Below are 25101 nucleotides of genomic sequence, written 5' to 3' on the forward strand. Positions count from 1 at the left end.
AACCACAATATGTTGATTTAGAAAATCAAGACCTAAAAATATGAAGTGATACACTATGTTCATGGACTAAGAAGACTCATATTAAAGACAATGGAACTACAATAGCTCAAACAATTTTGAAAAAGAAGAGGGAATCATTCTATCCAATTTTAAGACACACACACACACACAGAGCTACAGTAGTCAAGACTGTATACACAGTAATAGAGGAGGGATAGACACATATGCCAATGGACCAGAATAGAGAACCAAGAAATAGACCCACACAAATATGCCCAACTGATTTTTGACAAAGGCGAAAAAGCAAGACAATCAAATGATATTTTTATCAACAAATGGTGCCAGACCAAGTAGACATCTATAGGCAAAAAGATGAACTCTGACCTCAGTCTTATATTTTATATAAAAATTAACTCAAAATGGATCATGTGGCAAGGATGTGCAGAAAAGGGAACTCTTGTGCACTGCTGGTGGGAATGTAAATTGGTGCAGCCACTATGGAAAACAGTAAGGAGGTTCCTCAGAAGATTAAATATATGATCCATCAATTCCACTTCTGGATATTTATCCAAAGGTAATGAAAAAAACTAACTTGAAAAGATATATGCACTCCCATGTTTACTGCAGCATTATTTAAAATAGCTAAGACATGGAAGCAACCTAAGTGTCCACTGATGGATGAATAGAGAAAATGTGGCTGTAGACAGATAAAATGTACACCACATTTTATATATATTGAAGACATATAAAATGTAATATTATTCAGTCTTACAAAAAAGAAGGAAATCTTGTCATCTGCGATAACATGAATGGACCTTGAGGGCATTATGCTAAGCGAAATAAGCCAAACAGAGAAAAGACAAATTCTGTATGATCTCACTTATATGTGGAATCTCAAACAAACAAAACCCTCAAAAACCAAAAATACAAAACTTATAGATACATGAAACAGATTGGTGTTTGCCAGAGGCAGGGGCTGGGGTGGGTGAAACAGATGAAGGTAGTCAAAAGGCACAAACTTCCAGTTATAAAAGAAGTCACAAGGATATAACGTGCAGCATGATGACTATAGTTAATACTGTATTATATGTTTGAAAGTTGCTAAGAGCAGACCTTAAGAGTTCTTATCACAAGAAAAAAAATTGTTACTATGGTGATGGGTGTTAACTAGACTTATTGTGATCATTTCACAATATATACAAATATGGAATCATTATGTTGTATACCTGAAACTAATATAATGTTAAACGCCAATTACATCTCAAAAAAGAAAAAAAAAGGATGATGGACTTAAATGTAAAACTATAAAATCTACTGGGAGAAAATATTTGCAAACCATACATACTATCTAGAATATATAAAGAACTCTTTTTTTAAAAATTTTTTTTTAATAAAGAATTCTTGAAACCCAACAATAAAAAAAAAAAATCCTCCAGACCAAGAGCACAGACTAAAACTTGTGCAAATAACCAACTCACAGCGATTTTACTGGCTTAAAAAAAATGTAGATGAAGTCACTGGCAAATCTTCACACAAATATGTATCTCACTTTAACTAAAGCTATTTTGACTTATTCTGTACCATTCAAGGGTCTGGGTTGAAAACAATAGACTCTGGCTAACTAAAGCAAAAATGTGATTTACTGGAAGGGTAACTGATAGCTCACGCAATCAACAGGAAAGCTTAGAGATCCACATTCAGAAAACAGAACCAAGGAAGCTAGGCATCCTGGAACTACAGCCAAAGACCTCCCACAGACACAGCTTAGTTGGGGGTGCCTATGCTGCCAACACCGGACTCTGGATGCCTAGAAGCTACTGCTGGTGGCAGTATGATTTCTAAATGGTCTCAGGTATTTGCATCAGTGGCTCTAGATGCACTGTCCCAAGTGTGAGCATCTGATTGGTCAAGCTGAGGTCCCATGCCTATGCTCTAGCTGTCAAGGTTCTGGGAGAGCAAGTGCATTTGGCTTTTTCAGTTTCCACATTGTTCAGGTTCCAGACTTTTCATAAACAGATTCAGATGACAGACACCCAAATAAAAAAAACAAGCCAAAACAAATGAATGATCAAGCACACGTTCCCATAACAAGTACAATGTTAACCTGGCCTCTATAATTTTGTTGCAAGAAATACCTATAGTTTAAAAAAGAAAGATATCACTGCCTGTGAGACATCAATTAAGAAAATTCAAGTCTTTTTTGTTCCTGTTCTCTTTCTAAGCTGGTTTCACAGTAGGAAGGGAGAATATTTTTTGATTGCCCACTACAAACCAGATAATACTTAGGCTGGTGTTTCTCAAAGCATTCTAGAGCATCTTGCTCCATGAAGACTAGGTTCCAGTAATTTAGGAAATGTTACAAATTTCTCTTCCTTTAGGACAGTCACATGGCTGACTGACATTACTAACAGCTCCAAGAAATCCCGGGTAAAGGAAACTTAATAGGACACAGAAACACTTTCCCTCCAGATGGCATCTATTGAAAGTCCAATTTAAGAATCCCAAAGAATACACTTTGAGACATGCTGCTCAGGGGCCTCATATTTGTCTTTCCTACAATCCTTACCATTCAAGCCAAGTTCTTTCCCCACTTACAGATAGAAAACTGAGGCTCAGAGAAATTCAGAACCTTGCCTGGTTAGTGAACGTTGGCTCCAAGATCTAACTCCAGGCCCTTCTGACTCCCAAGTCCATGCTTCAATAACATGCTGTTCACTTTATTTACTAATAAATGCTTGCAGATGAAAATACAAATTTGTGATAAATTCCCCTACACTGTTGGATCCTATTGTTCAAAAAAAATATCGTAAGAGAGGAAGCTGGGACACAAGGTGAAAAGCTGAGATATTATCAATCTCACTAATGATGGAACAGTAACTAGAGAATGAGTTCTACCTAATGCTTAGAAGTTAAACAGATGAAAATCCCATTACATAAACAAGTCTCTAACAAAAAGAAGTTAATTCTAAACAAATCCCTGGAAATAGCCTACTGCCTTTGTTGGGTCAGACCAGAACTCTGTGCACCAAGCAATCTCTACACATAATAAATATTTCTTCCTAAACTCAGGTTAGAAAGATCAACTTTCAGAAAACTAATGAATTATTATGAATCACCATCTGTAGCGATTACCATTACACTTAAATACTTCCATTTAATTAACCATTTCTTTTTTCATTCCTTCATTCCCCCCAACTTCACTTATCTTTGAAGTTTGAATCTTGGTTTTATAGGGTTTACATCAAGACAAGAGGGTACAATTAAAATACACTGAGGGAAGTCACTCTTTAAAGGGTAACTCACTCTGTAGTAATCACCTCCGGTTGATCAAATTTAGAATGACTTTCAATATTGAAATTAGCTTAAGGGCAGAGGACACCTATAGTTCCAAATCTGGGTCAACAGCAGTTGAGTACAGTGGTGGACTAGCCTTACTATTCAGAGTATGGTTGAAGGATCAGCGGCACTGATATCACCTGGGAGTTATTAAAAATGCAAAATCTCAGGCCCCACCCAGACATGAAGAATCAATCTGTATTTTAATAAGATCATATATTAAAGTTTGAGAAGCACCAGATTATAACACAGGCTCCAAACCAGGAAACCCAGGTTAGAATCCCTGCTATTATCAACTTACTCACTGTATGAGCATGGACAAATCAGCGTATGTGCACTTCTGTTTTCTCAACTGTGAAATATGGATAATGGATCTCCCCACTTCCATACTCACTTTCATCCAATCCATTCTCCAGACAGCAGCAAAAGTAATCTTCTTAAAACATATATCAGCTCACGTTACCTCCTTGCTTAAAACCTTTCAACATTTTCCCTACAATTATTTCCAAATTCTAACCATGACCCAGAGGGCCCTGGCATGATTTGGCTCCTGGAACTCTCTCCAATCTCCTCTCTGCACAACCACATTAGTCTTTCCGTTTAGTTTCTGGAACACTCTAAATTGTTTCTGGCCTCTAGACCGTTACAGGTGCTATTCCTACTGGAATGCTTCTGCTCCACACTCATTCTTCCCACAGCTAGTTCTATTTGATAAGTTGACTTTAAACTAAGACCCAAAGCGGCTTCCCAAGGCAACCTGCCTAAAGCTGTCTGTTATTTTTTTTATGATAGTAACCCTACTTATTTCTCTCATCGCAAATATCAATTAGTGTAACTGGTTTGATTTTCTACGGTGTTAAGCTCTCAGCATCTAGCACAGCATCTTCCATGTGATAGATATGCAAGTATTTATAGAATTGAGTTCAGGAAAGAAGTATGCACTGAAAAAAAATCTGTGATTGTAAGCATACAGACAGTACTTGAAGCCATGGGAGGAGAATCCAGCAAAGGAGAGGCTGGTGAGGTAGAAGCAAAACTAGTTCATCACGGCATCATGAAAGACACAAGATGGCAATGCTGATCAACTGGGTCAAATGCCAAAATGAGGTATGTCCAGAAAAATGTCCATTGAAATTGGGACTAGAGATAACTTGACAAGCATTAGTTCCAGTGGCGTGGTTGGAAAGGAAGTCAAACTGGAATGAGTCAAGGAATCAATAGGAAGTGAGGCAATATAGATGGCATGTGTAGAACACTCTTGAAAAGGCTGATTGTAAATACAAGCAGAAAATTATGGGGTCTCACTGAAAGGCAGAGGGTAAGGGAGAGGAAAAGGAGATAATGGAAAGAAAATACCTAAGAAAGTTGAGGGTAGGGGACTATTTAGAATCTCACTATTTCACCTTAACATAGTGAACACTTACGTGGGTTTTCAACAGCAGAAATAGTACTAACCAGAATTAGGACAATCCTCTTCTTAATCTCTTAAAACTTGACTGAGTGTCCCTCCTACATGCTCACACTATACCCTGTACCTATCACTCCCTGACATTAATGAGAAAATGTATGCCACAGGGTGAGGAAGAAAACAAACCAACCAACCAACCAACCAACCAACCAACCAACCAACAAACCTTGGGAAGGGAAGAAATATACAACATTATCAGTGGTTGCCTCTAGGTGGCAGGATAACACAGTTTTATTTATGCTTCATGCTTTTCCGAGCCTTCAAAATTTTCTATAATCATGTATCCATTTATAATGAGTTTTTCTTTTGTACAATTTTTCTTAAGGTAGAAAACAGTGGCCCCTGAGCCAAAGGGCATGCATCAAATTAAGAAAAATATTCTCTAAACAAATGTCTTGGATTGGCTGCTGTTGGCTCTTGGAGCCTCTTTCCTATACCTCTTGCTGGTTAATCCTGAAGTATGGCACACAGCAAGCATTCAGTATTTATTGATTTGGTTTATTATTGGTAGGTTAAGAAATGCTGCACACATGTATGGGAGTGTGGATGAATCAGAGTCAGCCTACCCATGGGAATGTCTGCTCCATGAAGGCATTTTCCCTATTTGATTGTTTTGTTCACAGCTTAGCTGTACACTAAGCTCCTACAGGAAACAATAAATATTGGCTAATTAAATGAAAAACAAAAAAATCAGCCTAAAATTCCCATTGAAATCATGGAAAAGCATTATGGTGGTTTTAAAGTAATGCTTTAGAGAATACTAAACTCCAACGTCCTACAAAGCAAAATACTTAATTATATTTGCCTTTTGCCTCTCTGCAGTCTCTGAAAGTAAATTCGGGTGAGAAATGCCCAGACCATCCATCATGTCAGGAAACAACAAGCTGAATCTTGAAACCCAGCCTGCTATTGACCATTTGATTAGAGACAGAGACATCACACTGACTGATTTGTAAAAGGGGAAAGGGGACACCACCTGATTATCAGGCCTTTCCATCCAGTCTAGTTTCTGATTATTTACATTAATACCCACCAAATATTCTGAGAATCCATTTATCACCATAATAACAACAGATAACATTTACTGACCACCTATTATGTATTATCTCTAATCCTTATAACACCTTGGAGATGAAGATCATTCCTGGTTTACTGAGGCCAAGAGTAGCCACATACCCAGTAAGTGGCAGAACCTAGATTCAAACCAAATTTGCTCCACAACTCTACAGTACACAAAATGTCTGTATGCAGTCCACCCCGCTACACCCCTCCTACAGACACCGATATCCCTGTCCTTGGCCACATAAAATATGACCCTGAGAACTGCTGACCTAGATTTTATTGGACATTTGATAGTAAGATGTAATAATAAAGCAAATGAGGTATAGCCTTTACTCACCCAAGACAAATCTGGAAATTATCTGCAGAAATACGTCCACAGGGTCTCTCCCTCAAAATCTGAAAACACTATACCTCAGATAAGTTTTCATGCTTGCTCTTGGTGCTCTTCTGCACTGCAGTATACTCAAAATAAGGGCAGGGATACCCAGGAGGAAGAATCTGAAACCTCCAACACTGACTTTGGAGGTGAGAATGGCATCTGAGAAGTCATCCCCTACACGTCCTCTACCCTACAGTCCTGGGAAGCTGCAGATCCAGGAGTTATCCTTCTGGTCATTACTCCCAATTACTTAGAGAGAGAAACTGGCATCAAAAGAATTCAGGCGACAAATAGGGCTCACCAAAGTTGTAAATCAGTTTTGCCAGCAGAGAGGAAATGGCAGCATGCCAAGGAGACCTCCCTTCCTAGCATTCCTAAGAAAAAAAAATAACAGCAATGCCTGTGTGAAAGTTATGCTTATTAAGGAGGAGAGGAAGAGACTCCTTGTCTACACATTTTAAATTGGTGCTCTGGAATAATCTTAAGTCTACCCTTTAAGAATGCTCTGTCTCCCATCCCCATCTTTACTTGTGGCTGGATTTGGTGCAAAAGATCAATTGTAACAATGATGGATTATTCCCTATCTCATCACATCCAATTTCAAAGATGGAAGTACTTCTCAGTCTTGCCCACCTCTAACAGAAAATTAAGACATCAGCCTTTAAACTAATATGCTCTAGTGAATTGTCAACAACTTAACCACACAAAAACTGCCACTATCTAATAGATGATCTTCACTCAGAAGAGCCACAGGCAGCATTCAGTGAGTTCAGGAAAACACATCCATCAGAAGTCTGCTAATTTTAAAATATCTTTAAAATAATTTACTTAAAAATTAAATCTGGAGTTCTCAACCCTAGCTTATTTTGAAAATGAAAAATGTCTGGCCATATAAATATCTGACTCAATAGATAAGAGGTGGGAACTTTTTTTTTCAAGCTGTGTAGGTGATTTGGCTGCACAGCCAGACTTGAGAGCCACTTTGTTATATATTGTTAATTATGCTTTGCCAATCTGTGATTCATTTAGGAATATGCTTAAAAATAATGGGGAAGGGAATAGGATATAAATAAGTATAGCCATGTGTTGACAACTGTTGAAGCTGGGTAACAGGTACATGGGGGTTCATTATACTGTTTGCAAACTTTTGTGTATGTTTGAAAATCTCATAAATTAGAAATATTTTAAATTAAGACTTTATCTTACTAGATCCCCCCATTCCATCCTCCACATTGCTCCCAGAGCAATCTCCCTCAAACTCAAAATCTACCTACAACATCAAGTGTAAACTCCTTATACCTAACCAGTATCCAAGACCTCTAGGACCTAATGCCTGCTTACCTCTCTTACCAGGGCCATGACATTACATAATATTCCTCTTGGCTCCCCACGCTTTAACCATGTCAAGTTTTTACAGTTTCCCTACCATTCAAGACCTTTGATACCTTGACTCAGATTGTTCTCTCTGCTAAAATGGCTGCTCCCTGCATATATTCCCTAGAGCTCAGCTTAAATGTCACTTCCTCTGTCAAGCCTTTTCAGATATTCCCTCCCCCAGAGTAACACTGATCACTCTCTCCTTTGTGTCCCCACTGTATCCTGCACATACCCTCAATCAACACACCTCTCTTTATTTACCTGTCAGTCTCCCCACTAGAGTGAGTTCTGCATGAGTGGGATTCTATTTATCTTTGCACTCCTGTTGCCAGCATAGGAACTGTCACTTAGTAGATTAATAAATGAATGAATGACTACCCAGTAAATGTTTTAAAAAGCTAAAAATTCCAAATCACTTTAAACGCTTTTTTAAAGTGGCATTTTCAACTGAGAAAACCAATTTATACAACTCATTCAATCTTCATCTTTCATTCAACAAATAGTTATTAATATGCTACATGCAGGGCATTGTGATAGGTGCTATGAGATGGTCAGGTGTAAATCAGAGAAAAAGGAAGACTAGAAGCAACGGTAATATAAAAGCAACAAAAAGCCAGTACACAAAACATACAAATTACAGCTTCCTAGTGGTCAAAGCAAAGCTGGAAACACAACCAATTACAAGATCAACACACTACATAGGATAAATCCTTATGTAACACCAACCATAATCTTCTTGCTTTTTAAAAAAATTTGGATTTTTAGAGATTAAAGTTGCATAAAGCAGAGTATACACCTTTAGCGAAAGTGAAACAATTTTAGCCCAGCTTTCACCTTTGGGCATAATGCTTTGGTCTAGGGAAAAAAAATACACACACACACACTAGGAAATATAAGCACAAACAACAGCAATTTGGACATCCTCTTAATGACACTTGGAGAAATCTTTAGATTTCTTTGTGTCCTATATTGAGGGAGCACCACAAAAATCCTAAATTCTATGGAAAGTTTTCACCTATGTGGGTATTTTTCTGAGAAGATAGTTGATAGCTTTCATTGGCTTCTTAAAGAGATCTGTGACCTGAAAAACATTAGGAACTATCACCCCCAGAAATATCTCCAAGACACTGTGTGCTTAGCCACTACAGTGTTTTCACTTTCATTTAGCCACTGTCAAATACAATAAAGACAGTACAGGAAACCAAAGAAACAGAATTCCAACCCTTGTGCATTATTCAGCTCCAATTCTCTCATGTCCCTAGGTTTATAAAGAAATATTCAGCATCTCTAAAATTAAACCTCCTCTATGTAAGGGGGAATTCTGTATTCCTGGATAAAATACTCTAGTTCTGTATCCTGAAGACAGGTAGAAAAGGCACAATCCTTTCATAAAAAGGTTAGATTAAGTATATTTCTAAATAAAAGCTAGGTTTTAATGCCTTAAAATATTCTGACAAAAGATATATCTATATGACGGGAAGAGAGAACTTGGTATTTATCTGCTACCATACATGAGGATTACTATTTTTTTAAATTTAAAAGTAGAAACTGAGGAATACTACTGGAAGAAAGTAAAAGTGAAATAGAGGACAACAACAGAATGGAAAAGCCTGGGAGTCAAGCTGGGCTTAAATTCCACTTACTAGGTGTATAATCTCAGACAAATTACTCCGAGTCAGTAACCTCTGTAAAATAAACAACACAGTCTATCTCATAGGATTGTGCCTGGCAAAGAGTAAGCCATACTATTATTTCTTTTAGCTCCAGATTAATCTAAGGGCAGTAATCTTATGCTGGGTATCTCTCTCTCTCTCTCTCTCTCTCACACACACACACACACACACACACACACACACACACACAGGATCAAGAGCCAAAAAAAGCTGGTTTTTTCCCCAGCCTTTCTACGTTATTTGCATATGAAGAACATAAAGTATTTATTAATCTCCAAACTGTTTGCCTTAATTACGGACATAAACTTAACTTTGATGACAAGATTAGGAAGCTCCAGGTCTCACTCTCAAGTTAGTTATAGTTCTCCAAAGGTTAGTCTACTAAATAATGTTCGGGCCATGCCACTTAAGAATCAAAAATTTTAAGTGTACCTCAACTATTCTGAGCTACTTTTAATGAATTTGGAAGGAACAAAGATTCTTTTACATGGTTAATAAGTTATTTATAGCAATTATCAACATGGCAGCAAACTCCTTTCAGAATTGAAAACAATTCCAACTTCACAGGTTTGTTACAAGGATCAAATTAGTTCACTGATAAGAAAGCTTTAAAACAAAGCCTTTAGAAAAAAAGATTATGTCCCAACATATAGACTAAACTGGCTCTGTTTGAGTAAATTTAAACACCACTACATACAGCCCGGCACACAGTCATTTCCAATGTTCTTTAAATAAACCAGACAATGTGAACAATCTGCTGCTTTAAAACATTTATAACTGAAAGGTGTTTGCTAAAAATGTAAGAATAGTATGCAAAGGCACTCTAGTTCCCTGACACAAACTGACTTTGTGACTTTAGGACAATCTGGGCCTCAAACATGTGTAAAATGGAAATATAATAAATAAGATCCCTTAAAACACTGTCTATAACACTATGCCTTCAGTTCAAGACAAATGTTAAAGGTATTAAACATGAACAACCTGAATTATTCTCAAAACCTATAGAGCAAAAAGTAACCAACCCAGTTTGCTACTTGGCCAAATTCCAACTTAAAAAAAAAACTATTAAAAAATATTAGGGGCTTCCCTGATAGCGCAGTGTGTGAGAATCCACCTGCCAGTGCAGGGGACACGGGTTCGAGTCCTGGGCCGGGAAGATCCCACGTGCCATGGAGCAACTAAGCCCATGCACCACAACTACTGAGCCTGAGCTCTAGAGCCTATGAGCCACAGCGACTGAGACCACATGCCACAACTACTGAAGCCTGCGTACCTAGAGCCCAGGCTCCACAACGAGAAGCCACTGCAATGAGAAGCCCGCGCACTGCAACAAAGAGCAGCCCGCGCTCGCTGCAGCTAAAGAAAGCCTGCATGCAGCAACGAAGACCCAACACAGCCAAAAATAAATAAATAAATAAATAAAGTTTTTAAAAAAATGTATTAGAAGGGGCTTCCCTGGTGGCGCAATGGTTGAGAGTCCACCTGCCGATGCAGGGGACACGGGTTCATGCCCTGGTCCGGGAGGATCCCACATGCCGTGGAGCAGCTGGGCCCGTGAGCCATGGCCGCTGAGCCTGCGCATCCGGAGCCTGTGCTCCGCAACGGGAGAGGCCACGACAGTGAGAGGCCCGCGTACCGCAAAAATAAAAAAAAAAGTATTAGAAGATAAAACGCAGGGAATTATTCTTGTAATCTTGGCAAAGAAAAGATCTCCCAAGAAAGATGTGCAACCTAGAAACCATAAACAAAAGAATTTGACTACATAAAAATTCCAAACCATAGAAAATATCTGCAACAGGAAAAATAAAGGGTTAATATTTCTAATATACAAAGAACACCCAAAACTCACTAAGACAATCTTATTGAAAACCAAGTAAAAGGGAACTTGTAATTTGCAGAGGATATAAACATTTGTTTATCCTTATTAGTAACTACAAAAATGCTAATCAAAACAAGGAGATGTGATTTCTGCTCAACAGACTGGTTAAAATTAAAAGGACCAACTGTATCTTGTTTTGGCAAATGTAGGTGGAGAAAAGGACACTCACAAACACTTCGGTGGAAATGGCAATTCTATATAGCCTTTCTGGAGGTCATTTTGGCAATACCTATCAAAAAATTAAATGGGTACCACCTTTTGACTCAGGATGAATTCTATTTCCAAGGCTCAACAACAGGGAATGATGAAATTATAGCAGATTCATGCTTTTGGGATGCAACGCAACCATTAAAAAGAATGGAGTCCAGCCATATAGTCTAACGTATAAAAATACGTATAGTACATAAATGGATAAGCATAGTATGTAAACGTTAAAAGCTATAAAAGAATATGTACATATTGTTAACAGATATAAAAGGAGACCATCATTTGTGGGGGGGTACTAATTTTTAACTGAAATGTTTATTTTGTTTGAATCTTTTTTTTTTAATAGCAAACGTTACTTTTATAATTTAAAACAGTTGAAAAGGAAGGGAAAAAAAGATAAGCTTAGAAAACATCACTTTAATTTGAAAGTTTTACAAGCAGGAAATTTAGTCACATCTATAGATTTATAGCATCCATAAATATGCATGAAAACATGCAACCAAATCAAATTGTCCCATGAAAGAGCTCCAAATTGACCTTACATTGAAAAGTAATAACCATAGTCAAAAGGGCAAAAGAAACTAAGCCTTCTTTGAACTTCTGACTTTCTCATTTACCTTTCTACTCCCTTAAATTTCCTCCATTTTTTTGGTTAACTTTCTTATAGGAAGGGGGTCACTTATTTTGCACTTCTATGGATGACACCTGCTGGCATATTTAGAAATACAGATAATAAATTCAGTTTCAAGGAAAGATACAGCATAGTGGAAACATACCAAACTAGATAACCTGGTTCAATGGCCAACTCCACCCCTAAGCAGCCATGTTACCTTGGGCAAGTCATTTCCCCAAAACCTGTGCCTATAAAATAAGGAGTTTGATGTAGACAATACCAAATATAAGGGTCTTATCCAGCTCTTCTGTTGGACATGGAGAAGACTACCGCCAGTGGTAATTTGTTTTGCTAGAGGTAGATATGTGAATTCACCCATGCAGGCAGTCTGCCTTTCCTTTTAAAAAGCAAAAATCTAAAATCCTCTATGTAAAAGGTTGTATTCAAGTGACATCTATACCTCTCCAGACTATACTTCCTTTTAAGGCTGGCCTCACCAAGACAGTTAAGGAAATTTGAGAAGCAGGGAACTGGAGCTCCAGATTAGGTCAACAGACTGCAAGGCACTCTAAGCTGGAGTAGTCAAGCTAGTCCCTGTAAAACATGGCATCAGATATAGATACAAAGAGAGAGGCATCTATAACAATGATACTGGATATATCCAGGTTTATACTCTTCTCTTATACTAATGTATGTCCCTAGCTCCTTGTACTTAGAAACACTCAGAGAATGCTTGTTGAACTGAAGAGAAGTAAGATGTGAGAGGGAAAAAGAAGATATAATATTAACAACAATAACAACAACAAAACCAACAATGGTTTCCAGTTTACTGAGGCCTTACTATGTGCCATATGCTATATTTTATACAATATATGAAATGTTAAAAGTGCTACTCAAGGGCTTCCCTGGTGGCACAGTGGTTAAGAATGTGCCTGCCAATGCAGGGGACATGGGTTCAAGCCTTGGGTCTGGGAGGATCGCACATGCCACGGAGCAACTAAGCCCATGCGCCACAACTACTGAGCCTGCGCTCTAGAGCCTGCGAGCCACAACTACTGAGCCCACGCACCTAGAGCCCATGCTCCGCAACAAGTCACCGCAATGAGAAGCCCATGAACCGCAACGAAGAGTAGCCCCCGCTCGCCACAACCAGAGAAAAGCCCGCACGCAGCAACGAAGACCCAACACAGCCAAAAACAAAAATAAATAAAAATTTTAAAAAGTGCTACTCAAGTATGTTAATAGTGGTGATACTGATAACCATTAGGAAGACTCATGGGTTACTAAGGTTACAGGAGAACCTTGAACAAACTAAAACACTAGGGGGCTGTGTAGCTGGAGGGTGGGAAATCAAGGCAATCAATGCACTGCACACCACCACAGAACTGGGTAGGACCATTCAGCGGGTATGAATGTGACTCCAAAGGCTTGGCAAAACAAAAAACTACTCTGGTGGAACGTTCAGTTATCACTGGCCAGAGACTCAGCCCCCAAATGATCAAAGAACAAATACCATTCCTCCTTAACCACAGACTTGAAGGATCCAGACAGGCTTTGCTAACTGGCCATCAGTTCACCACTGTGACTGCCCATCTTTGAGCTGTCAGAGGGGTTAAGTGAAATAGTATGTTAAAGAAATTACCATATACTTAACCACCTACAGTATACTAACACCTTATATTTTCACATTTAACCCCAATAAACCCATAAATAAGGTATTTTTCCCAGATGAAGCAACTGATAGGTTAAGTTAACTTGTCCAAAGGGACAGAACTAGTTAAGTTGCCAGAAAAAAATTTAAAACCCGAGCATTTATTCTGCCTTTCTTATATAAACTATAAATTATTCCAGCCAATACATGAAAAGAAAATGAGAGTTAAAACACCATTTTGCAACTCTCAATGAATTAATAATGGATCTAAGCTTTGGGCAGCAGTGGCTGTTAACATCAAAAAGAAAAAAAATCCAAGACACCACTACAACCTAACAAATGTAAATGAACACACCACCGCCAAAGGGAATGAATCTGAATTTATAAAGCCTCTGGATGTAGCTATCAATTTTTAGGAAATATAGAGGACAGAAGAACATATTGAACTATACTGAGTATGCAATCAGCAAAATTCAGTCTGGGAAATTCTACAGGTCAAATGGCCTGAGTTTGTCAATAGACAAAGTATAAAGAAAAGGAAGAAAGGGAAGCTACAGATACTTAAAAGACAAACTGAGTTTTTAAAAATGGACAAATTACACTGTCCAGGGATGCACACTTGTATGATTAAAACCATAAAAGAACGCAAAGAAGTGACTACTATAAAGTCAGAACAGTAGTCACTTTCCAGGGGAAGGGAGGATACTGTGATGGGGATGGGCACATGGAGGGACTTCTAGGGTGACAGGCAAAATTCTATTTCTTGACTTGGGTGGTAGTAACAAAAGTGCTTTAAGATAATTTATTAAGCCATAAATTTGTTTGGGGATAGTTTTCCATATTTGTTTTCTATTTTTTAACAATAAAAGGAAAACATTTTAATCACATTAAAGTTTCCCACATATGGTAAGATTCCATTTTGCATGAAATGCCCCAAATAAGCAAATCTATAGCAAAAAATAGATTAGTGGTTGGTTGTGAGAAAAAGGGGAGTGATTAATGGCCACTGGGTTTCCTTTAAAGATGACGAAAATGTTCTAAAATTGATGTAGTAATGGTTGTACAACCATGAACATACTAAATAAAAACCACTGTATACTTTAAATGGATGAATTGTATGGTATGTGAACTATACCTCAATAGAGATGTTAATAAAAGTCTAAGACACCCCAATTAAGTCAAGACACACTTTAAAAATAAAACTGGGGTAGAGCCTGAGAATCTGCATTTCTGACAAGTTCCCAGGTGATGGTGCTGATGCTGATCTGGGGACCACATTTTGAGAACCACTGCAATGAAGGATTTCAAAACTGCTTCTAGCTGAAGGCAGTACTAATCAGCACTGAAGAGTCAAGTGTTTTACTTAGGGACTGGGAAAGTAGCCCTGAATAAAAAGGTAACACTTTGTGCCAAGCACTGTTCTATTCTACTGGTTCCCTGACCATTAACACCAGCATCTCCTTGGGAACTTGTTGGAAATGCAAAATCTAGCCCCACCCCGACCTACAGAATCACAAACTCTGGGGATGGGGCCCATCAATCTGTGTTTTAGCTAGCCCTCTAGGTGATTCTGATGTTCCCTAAAGTTTCAGAACTACTGTTCTATGAACTTTATATCCATTAACTCAGCTAAACTTCTCAAAAACCCTATGAGGTAGGTAACACTATTATTACCATTTTATAGATTAAAAACTGTGGCACATAGGTTAAGTAATTTTCACAAGATGACACAGCTGATAAGCAATGGAGTTGGAACTTGAACCCAGGGAGTTTGGGTTCTTAATCACTGTGCTGAAAGCTCTTTCCACCTATAAGAATTCAATCAGCAGAATGCAGTAATAGAAAATTAGTAGGGGAAGTTTAAAAACAAACAAACAAAAAAAAGCAAAGACGGGAATTCCCTGGTGGTCCAGTGGTTAGGCAGGACTCCACGCTTTCACTGCCAAGGGCCCAAGTTCAATCCCTGTCAAGGAACTAAGATCCTGCAGGATGCGCGGTGTGGCCAGAAAAACAAACAAAAAACAAAGACCAGGAAAAATACACCTCACTATAAAGACAGGAAAATAAGAAAATAATTGTAGCAAATAAGTAATCATTAAAGCAATCTTCCAAATGTGTTCCAAAATATAAGCAGCCACCAAATACAATATACCCAAGTATTTCCAGAGCAATTATCTTGGTACCTAATTATAAGGACTTAAAATTTGTGTTATGCTAAAGATGGTACATAAATTCATGGCAGTATGTTCACACTTACCAATCTTTAAAGTCTAAATGATTATACTAAGAAGTCATTCCAGAATAATTTGCATCTCCCTACTCCTTGTCCCTTTCAGTCACTACTTAAAGATTACTGTAAAGGAAAAACTGCTTTCTTTCAATATCTAAGATTATACAATCAGAATCTCAGAGTTGAAAAAGAATTTTCACTTTCACCTAGCCCAGTCAGCAATCCAAACTGAATCAATCTACAATACTAATCTCCATTTAAAGATATATTAATAAGAAGTTGAAAGAAATTCCAATTTTCTGTAAAATCACATTCTGGAACTAATCTATGTCACCACTGTAATTTTTAAAGCCAAATGACTAAAACTTTTAACTAAAAGTTGAAAATGCTCAGGTTAACAGCTCAAACAAAACCTACAGCTGTTTTACTCAGAGAGAACCACTCCTTCACTATCTGAAAGTGTTTCTATACCAAGCTGGTCAACAAGTACATCAAGTTTTAGCAACTCAACCCTTATGACACATCAAATGAGAGGGCTTCCAAAGAATCTGAGCTGAATTATCCCTGACATTAACATATAAACATCTGATAACCGGTCACTGAGGAAACAAGTCAGAGAACAATATAGCAAAATACCCAATTGCTTGTTACTGTCAACTTTACAGATAGTGAGATCACTGTTAAGCAGCCAAATATGATTACAGCTACACATCAGATTTTAACAATTTAATCAAACTGCAAGAGAGGTAACAGAATGTGAAAGGCAAATATTTTCAAAGCAACCAATTCTCGCATTTCAGTAATACTCTGAATCCACGGTTGAAAACACACAACAAAAGGGAAAAGAAGCAATAGATTTCCATTGTAAACTTGTAATTCTGGAAACAATTCAAATATTGAAATGTCTACTGTGTGTAAAGCTCTCTCCCAAAACTCTAGTTATCCTAGTTTCACAAACTCAGGATTACAAGGTTTAAGTGATATTGTTCAAACTTCCTAACTACAGAAAACTCAGGACAAGGGTAAATGTCTAATCACTATACATAATGTGCTCAAATTCTTTTCTTGAACAAATGGATTTCACTGTAATTCCCAAGAAATCACTTCTTTAATACCTAGTCAATTTACAACTAAGAATCTGATTTCTCCATTAATGAACAAAGAACTGAAAAGCCTGAACTCATGATCCATAGCACTGATGATGCACAATCATATTTCATCTAAATACCTCAGAAACTTTCATTCATGACCTCTAACCTTCTCTGCCCCTTAAACTTGTAATCACTCTCATTTCAAAGGTAGGCACAAGTGGCCTTGCTCTGCCCCCAACGTGTGCTTAAGTCAAAGGCTGACTGGAGCATACGTGCCCAACTTCCATTCTCAGGTTTTGACCATGGAAGGGACATGCAGTAGATCCTATGATGGCCAATGCTGAACAAGGAAATGAACAGTTTAAAGGACTCTATGTTGGGGGAACAGCATTTCCAGAAGAAATAAAATGAAACAATAAATAACCACAGGAAAACTACAGTTGTGTATAATAGCTGAAAATCAGGATGTCTAAGTGGAAGCTCTCAAAAATTGTTTAGTATTGCCATTTCAAAAACTGTATCACAGCCAGAGGAACTCATCACTAAGTCTTAAAAGCTTAGAAGTTATGGGTCAGAGCAGCTGAGATACCAACATCAAAAGAATAAAAAGCAACATTATAAGATAGTATAAAAATAACTAAACTACCTAAGGAAATTGAAACCATGATGAAAAACCCCAAAGGCACAATCAGGTCATTATCTAGGAAACATTAGCTTCTTCCACAAGGAGGCCTACTTTTCATGTGGAGCAGTAAGCAGGGCCAAGACATGGAACTGAAGTCAGGTATCAATTAAATCAGACTCTGCCACAGAAAAAGGAACCCATGACTAGTTATTTTGGGATAGTGCCTAGGCCAGCAGTATCAACTCCAACTGGGATATAGGAGATTACTGCCATTGTTCCATTATAATGGGGTCCTCCAGGGTCTTTAATTTAGTAAGAATGGGTTAGATACCACTTTGAGAATGTAATCACCAAATGTGGGGGAAACTCTACAGGATAAGTTCTTCAACAAATAAATTGGAAGAAAAAGAAAAGGGAGGGAACCTGCAGATTAAAATAGATTTAAGAAAGATATCAATCTTCCTTTGTGATAAATGGACTTTCTTTGGATCCTGATTCAAACTAAAATTTGAACACTAGCTTCATATTTGATATTTTCAAAAATCAGTTAATTTTTTATCATACTGAAAGTCTTAGCCAGTGCAATACAGTGAGAAAAAGAAAAAAAAATCAGTTAATTTTCTGAGTTGTGGTAATGGTTTTGATGTTTAAAAGAGCCCTTTATCTTTTAGATACAAATATTTTGCAAATAAAAAGAGAACAACAGTAGGGGTTTATTTCAAAATAATCCAAGGGGCCTCAGTGGGTAGAAGTATAGATGAAAAAGAATGGCTGCAAGTTGGCAACTGTTAAAGCCGGTGATGGGTACACAGGGGGATCATTATATTATCCAATTTTTATATGTTCGAAAAATTCCAAAAAATTGGTTAGACATAGTATATTGCAATTTTATTTTTTGAATGATTCTTAGAGTGACTTAAAAAATCAGGTACAGACAGAATTCATTTAAATTTTAATTTAGTAATGAGCTCCATTTAAACATAAGAAACAGCCAGTACCACATCAGATCCAAACAATGGAAGAAACCAAAGTAGCTCAATTACAGAGTGGAAATACATACACCCCCACCATCTCCATTCCAGGAAGTATAATACAAATACTACCCACAAAGATCCACAAAAACTAACCTAAAATCACAGCCAATCATACTCATCCTGGTAGGAAATCTCAACACTGCTCCAACAGCTTCCTGAACCTTCCTGACCAAGTTGGTCTGCTGGTTCCTCTGGAATGCTAACCCACTCAGGTCAGACTACTGGAGGACCTACAAAAAAAAAAAAAGGAGGGGGAGAGATACACAACACATTTATTAGGGTGTGGGGGAGCTAACCATTATATCAACGTTCAAACATAATCACAGTTATTATTTCTTAAGCAATAACCCTCACATAACAATTTTCATTTTTTAGGACCTGCTTTGAGCAGCAACAAGAATTCAGAACCAAAGCTAAAGCAATTCTTCTGACATTTAGACAACATCCCTGAAAACTCAGCTCTCAATTCCAATGAAATTATAGGGAATAGTGATTATTTTATAGACAAAGTTATATCCTTGTTGTGAATTGACACTAAAACAATGTTGAATTTTTTGTGAAAAAAACTGCACACATAAATTATTTTTCACCTTCATACATGCTTTTTTGGCCATACTGGGAAACAAATGATAAACACCCTGGAAACTCAGGTTGAACTCTGCCACTGAACCTTAGACAGTTTTTAACTGGTATTGCCACTCCTTCCTCCCTTCTCAGAGACCACCTAGAATAAATTAAACCTTTTAGGTCACACCTAGATTATCATTCCCAGATTTATTCTAGTTCCGAATGACAAAAGTCAAATTAAGGTTTAATTTCTAATCACAACTTGACCCACTGTGAAAAACACCAAGGCAAAATCTCAAAACAGAAAGCGATCTCTTGTCCTTCCATGAAAAAGGGGGAAAATTACATTACCTCCAAAGCACTTCAAACTAAATAAAGCAAACCCTAAAGCGCAAAACCATTGTCTGCATATAGTTAATCAACAGATGGTTACCCATAGTAAAATTTTAATCCTATGTAAACTTTTCACTATCATATTCCTATTTCAAACCCCATCATCCATCCAAGGTAATTAGAAAAAAGCACTCATTTTAATATTGGTCTAATTAAAATATAAACAGTAAGGAAAACTAACATCCAAACTGAATACAGTAACTTCTACTTAGTAAAGAGTATTAGAAAATATAAAATGGCAAAAACACAATAGGGGATAGTGTATTAAAGAACTGTCAGTAATTCACTTTGGAAAAGAAGCTTGGTATCCCAAACAACCTTTCTAAATCCTCTCAGATAGGAATTATCCTGCTCAGGTAAGCCCAAATAACAGATCCCCACACTGATCTGAGGGACCAAAGAAAGGAGGTAGGGGAAAAGCAGTATGAACACTTAAAAACTAGCTAGCAGATGTTCTCTTTCTTACTGTGAAAAGCACAGCACCAAATTTCATTACTTTCATAGGGTGAATGACAGGACAGACCGACTTTGAAGGAGTGGAAGGAGGGAGTAGGCAAGGGACGAAACATCCCTTCCTAAAGGCAGAACACCTGGGTGTGGTTCTTGACAGGAACATTAATGGCCAGGGGTCATTCCAGGAAGGTGATTTTGCATTAAAACTCCTAGACCAGAAACATAGGTAGGAATCATATTCAAACATAATAAACCACTGGAGATAAAAAGTTTGGCTTACGAGGGGGGAAAATATACAAAAATGACACAACTGGCCTAGAAATATACTAAAAATGTACAGTTCTTTAACTGTTTCTTTAAACAAAAATCTCCTTTCCCAGGTCATAAAACTACCATATGACACAGGTGCATCTGCCAACGTATTTTTACACCAAGAAAAAGTAACCACAATTTACTGTATGCCTACCATAAGCCAGGTACTTTATAAATTGTTTAATTCTAACAACTATTAAGAGCTACTATCCCCATTATACAGATGAAAAACTGAGAATACGAAAAGTAATTTCCCCAAGGTTACAAAGTTTGATGTGAACCCAAAGCACACAGTATTTCTACCATACCAGGCTGCCTCCCTTGAGTGGGAAATGTTGGTGTCTCCTCAATATATGCAACTCTGGGGCTAAGAGAAAACAATGTAATCTAAAAAGGAAGCAAATGATAGGGAATTGTCTATAGTAATTGTGGAATGGCGGGGGGAGAAAAAAAGTAGAACAGGGCAATGATTGAGGGGCAAGACATAATCTATCAAAGCTATTTTATTTTCCAGCACATGGCGGGGGTAAATGTAGTGGAGACTGACAGGAGGCTACCTTTCTCTCTAGGGGATTCAGCTCCCAGAAAAACAGCATGGGGGGGGGCGGGGAATAGAAGAAGTAATAAACCCTTAACAATTACATGAGAAACATGTAAGAAAGAGGTGGTTAGCAGCAAAAAAAGATGTCCAGACCAAGAGGCCACAGGAACTCAGAGCAAGGCAGGGAAAAGGGGCGGTTCCCAAGCTTGCAAAGGGGATGGGCGGGGCGGGGGGGGGGGGGGGAGAGCAAAAAGTTAGTTCACTGGAGGGTTATTCTCTACAGCCTTTTTAGAAGTTTTTTTTCCCCTTTTTTGGGGGGAGTGGGTGTTTATGAGGAAGGAAAGGCTAACGGCCCCGAGAACGAAGAGGTCACAAAGACTGCAATCATCTAACCACCAACCCATTCATTGTTCCACCTAAAAATGGTTGAGCAGCAGAGTTGGAGAAATCAGTGCCCTGTGCTCCGATCAGGGTCATACAGGCTTGAAGGCTACTATGACTCCATCCACAAAGACGGAATAACTGCAGGGAACAGGAAAGGGTCTCTAGTCAATGCCTCTGTCAAGTGGATCAACTGGGGGGCGCGGGGGCGGGACGGATTAGGAGACTTGGGCTAAGCTCTGCCTTAGCAGGAGCGGGGAGGGGATGACAAGAAAAAGCTTTGACTCTCCCTCTTAAATACGAGCCTCAAATATCCATGTAGATTAGGAAGATTCAAAGGGACGGTGGAATTAGGGGAGAATGGGGAAGGAATACGTCAGAGGCACCAAAGCTTGACCCGCTCTATCTTAGTTCAAAGACCATGGGAGTTGGGGAAGTACAGCCCACCTCAAGAAAAACTAGAGGATTCATTTGGGCCCCGAAGGAGCGGAAAACCGAGGCGAGCCCACAAAAAGGTAGGAGGAGGGAATCAGTCATCGTAGGTTGGTCCCATCTCCCCCGCTGCCAAATCTAACCCCCAACCCCACTCCCCAACGAACTTCAGGACTCCCGCCCCTCACCCTTCCCTACCCGCCCACTGCGGCGGCGACAACGGAGGCGTTGACCGATTGGTGGGGTAAAGGCGGGCCCACACGCGGCTGAGGCCCGGGAAATGGTGTCGCCTCAACCGACTAGAGACGGAGTGGTCTTCGCCTCAGGTTCGGCTTATTGGCACCTCGGCTTTTCGCCAATCGTCACCTCCTTAACGTCGGGTACCTGAGAGGTGTCACAAATGCGGACAGCCAACATCTCAGTCCCGGGTCCTGGCCGGACAGACATCAGCTTCCGCCGCCATCTTAACAGCAGGCGAACCGACCCTAGTCACTGCCACCCCCCACCCGAGGTACCTCCGCCATCGCCAACGGATTCCAAGAGAACGTAACCCCGCTCCCGCGAGAACTCACCGGCTAGGAACAGCATGAGCCGAAGACGCTGCCACCGCCTCCGCGGCTACTGCAGTCTGTAGCCGAACCGCAGCCGCCTCCGCGTGATCCCGCGAGAACCTCTACCCGACGGGAACAGCCTGAGCCCAGCCCTTCACAGACCCCTCCTCCCACCAAAGCTGAAGTCGCTACGGCTCTGCTCTCACCCTACGCGAAGCAAAAAGCAAATGACGCACAAACTCACGGAGAGCCAAGGGGCGGAGCCACTCTGCCGCCGCCGGCTCTCGCATGCGCGGTCAGAACTATCGCGATAATACGTTTCGGTCTCCGCGAGACCTTCGACTTCACCGCAGGATGCCGCCCGCGCCTCGTCTTTAGGAAATACGAGATCTCGCGAGACCTGGGGCACGCTCCTAAAAAGGAGAGAGGCGGGGCTCCATGAAAATGACTGGGAGTTTTCAGGGGAAGGGAGGAACCTCCCGTCCTGCAGGGATCTCGCCTACCACGAGGTTTCCGACCCACTGCGGAGCTGGCTGCCAAACCTCGCGATGACACAGCTCAGCGCCAAATCTCGGCCATGTCCTGAAAACTGCCTCCGCCCCCGATCTAAGGTGTCTAGAGCCTAGTGCTTGAGGAAAATTTAAAAAGTCAACCTGTTTATTCTCACGCTTCCGGGCAGAGCTGTACCAATTAACCAAACTCCATTCGGGAAGAGGAGCAATAGATCTCCCATTGTTACCTGACCCCAGGAATCACATATTATTTTGGACTAACACATAAAATACGTTCTATCTCACAATAAGCACGCAAATGCAAATGAAAACAATGACATAACATTTTTGGCCCATTAGATCGGTAAAAAAAATTTTTAAGACCGATAATATCCAGACTCCTTCCCTCGCCGCACTGCAGGCTACTGAATCCATCTCAATCTAACTAAAGGCTCATATCGTTAGTTCTAGCTCCAAAGCCACAAATTTTAACTCCTGAGGCTTTACCTTGGCATAACCAAAAGATCCAATAAAGTGGTTTTCTCCAAACAAAGAGGTCTGCCCTCAGGAAAAATTCAAGCTTCCAAGGCGGGGGTGGGGGTTGGGGGCGAGTGCGTGCTTGAAGCTTTTAATATGGCAGTTTTTCCACGTCTAGCCAACAATGTTTCTCCAATAAATCTTGGGAGCCAATCTGGCTCGATTTGTGGGCTTTCCTATTCTAATGCATTGTTCTGTCTATTCTAATTTATATAATGTTCCTTTAGAGTACATTTTAATAGCTGGTAGTACGAGTACCCCATCTTTACTTATCTTTAAAATATTTTCTCGGTTGTTCTTAGCCATATTTTTTCTGGATGAACTTTAGAATCATATTAAGTTCCAAACACTTGGTATATTTATTGAAATTGCATGAACTGTATAAATCAACACAGAAAAAATGGACATCACTACAAAATTGAGCCTTCTTATACAGAAGCACAGTATCCCCTTCTTCACGTATGCAAACGTTCTTTCATTATATTCCTCAATAAAGTTTTGTAGTTTACTTCTAGGTATTTTTATTCTTTTTTCTTGCTATTGCGAATGGGGTTTTTTTAGTGTTAAATTTTCGAAATGCTTACTGCTTATAGATAGGAAAACTATCGATATTTGCCTATTTAGTTTTGTAATCGTACAAATAAAAAATATGTTCAACTTCACAAGTAATCAGGGAAATGCAAATGAAAACAATGACATACCATTTTTTGCCCTTTAAATTAGCCAAAATTACAAAGGTTGATGATAATTCGTGTTGGCACAACTGTGGAAAAATGGGCATTCTCGCACATTGAAGAGTGTAAATTAGTATAGCCTTTTGAGAAGGCAATTTGGATAAATTTATCAAAATTCAAAATGCATAAACATTTTGACCCAGCGATTACTCTTCTAAGAATTTCTCCTACAGAAATACTCATACATGAAATATACACACACACACACACACACACACACACACACACAAGCCCATTCATTATAGCATTGCTTGTAATAGCCCCTTCCCTCCCCCAAAAGGGAAACAAGCCAATGTACATCAATCGGGAAATAGTTAAATAAACTGTAGTACAATCATACAATTCAGCTGTTTATAAATGAGATAAATTTAGATTCCCTGATATAGGAAGATCTACAAGACATATTGTTAAGTTTTTAAAAAGCAATTAGCCGAAATGAATGTGTGTGTGTGTGCGCGCGCGCGTGTGTGTGTAGTACCATTTAGATACCAAAACCTACATATACGACGCCTAAGTAGTTACCCGCGAAGCCTGCCTGCCAGCCCCTCACCTTCCCCCTCCTCTGAGGCCGCCTTCCTCGAACCCCTGAGAGAAACGCTGAAGGCCCGGCCTTTACTCCCTCTCTAGGGCCACTTGGCCACGACTAATGCCGGTACCTCGCATCCCCACTGTCGGCCGCTCTCTCGCCGCACTGCCGGCCGCTGCCGGGCTGCCCCCGAAGATGCGGCGAGCTCTCTTCACTGGCGCCGGCCGAGGCCTGGGGGAGGGGAGAGAAGGCGGGGTTGAGGGAGGGCTGAGGCAGGCCGCCGGGTTCCTTCACCAGCCTCTCCCGCAGGCTCCCCAAGGCCGCCACCTCCGCGCCTCAGCGCAGGGTCCCGTGGGAACATCCCCCAGCGAGGAGCAGAGGACGACCGCGAGAGCAGAGCCCTCCCCCCCAGCCCGGAGGAAGACGCTCACCTCGGTGGCACTAGCAGGAGCGTGCCGGGTCCGCGGCCCTGCTTCAGACCTGCTCCCCTCGCTCGCCCTCCGTCGAAAACCTCCCCCTCCGGCTCTCCTCATACTCGTTCTGAGGCTCCGCCCCCAG

At 39.7% G+C, this 25101-nt stretch overlaps 1 protein-coding gene across 1 annotated transcript in view; it reads right to left on the bottom strand.

The window, feature by feature from the left end:
• Positions 1 to 24774, bottom strand: part of HUWE1 (HECT, UBA and WWE domain containing E3 ubiquitin protein ligase 1) — a 142873-nt gene extending 118099 nt beyond the window's left edge. Inside the window, exons 1-2 of the mRNA XM_065900835.1 lie at positions 24674 to 24774; positions 18719 to 18855 (exon numbers count right to left, since the gene is read on the bottom strand). The gene's annotated coding sequence lies outside the window, so the exon portion shown is untranslated. The remainder of the gene's footprint in view (positions 1 to 18718; positions 18856 to 24673) is intronic.
• Between the last annotated feature and the right edge of the window lie 327 nt (positions 24775 to 25101).

This window comes from Phocoena phocoena, chromosome X, assembly GCF_963924675.1.
Source record: "Phocoena phocoena chromosome X, mPhoPho1.1, whole genome shotgun sequence".
Taxonomy (NCBI): domain Eukaryota; kingdom Metazoa; phylum Chordata; class Mammalia; order Artiodactyla; family Phocoenidae; genus Phocoena; species Phocoena phocoena.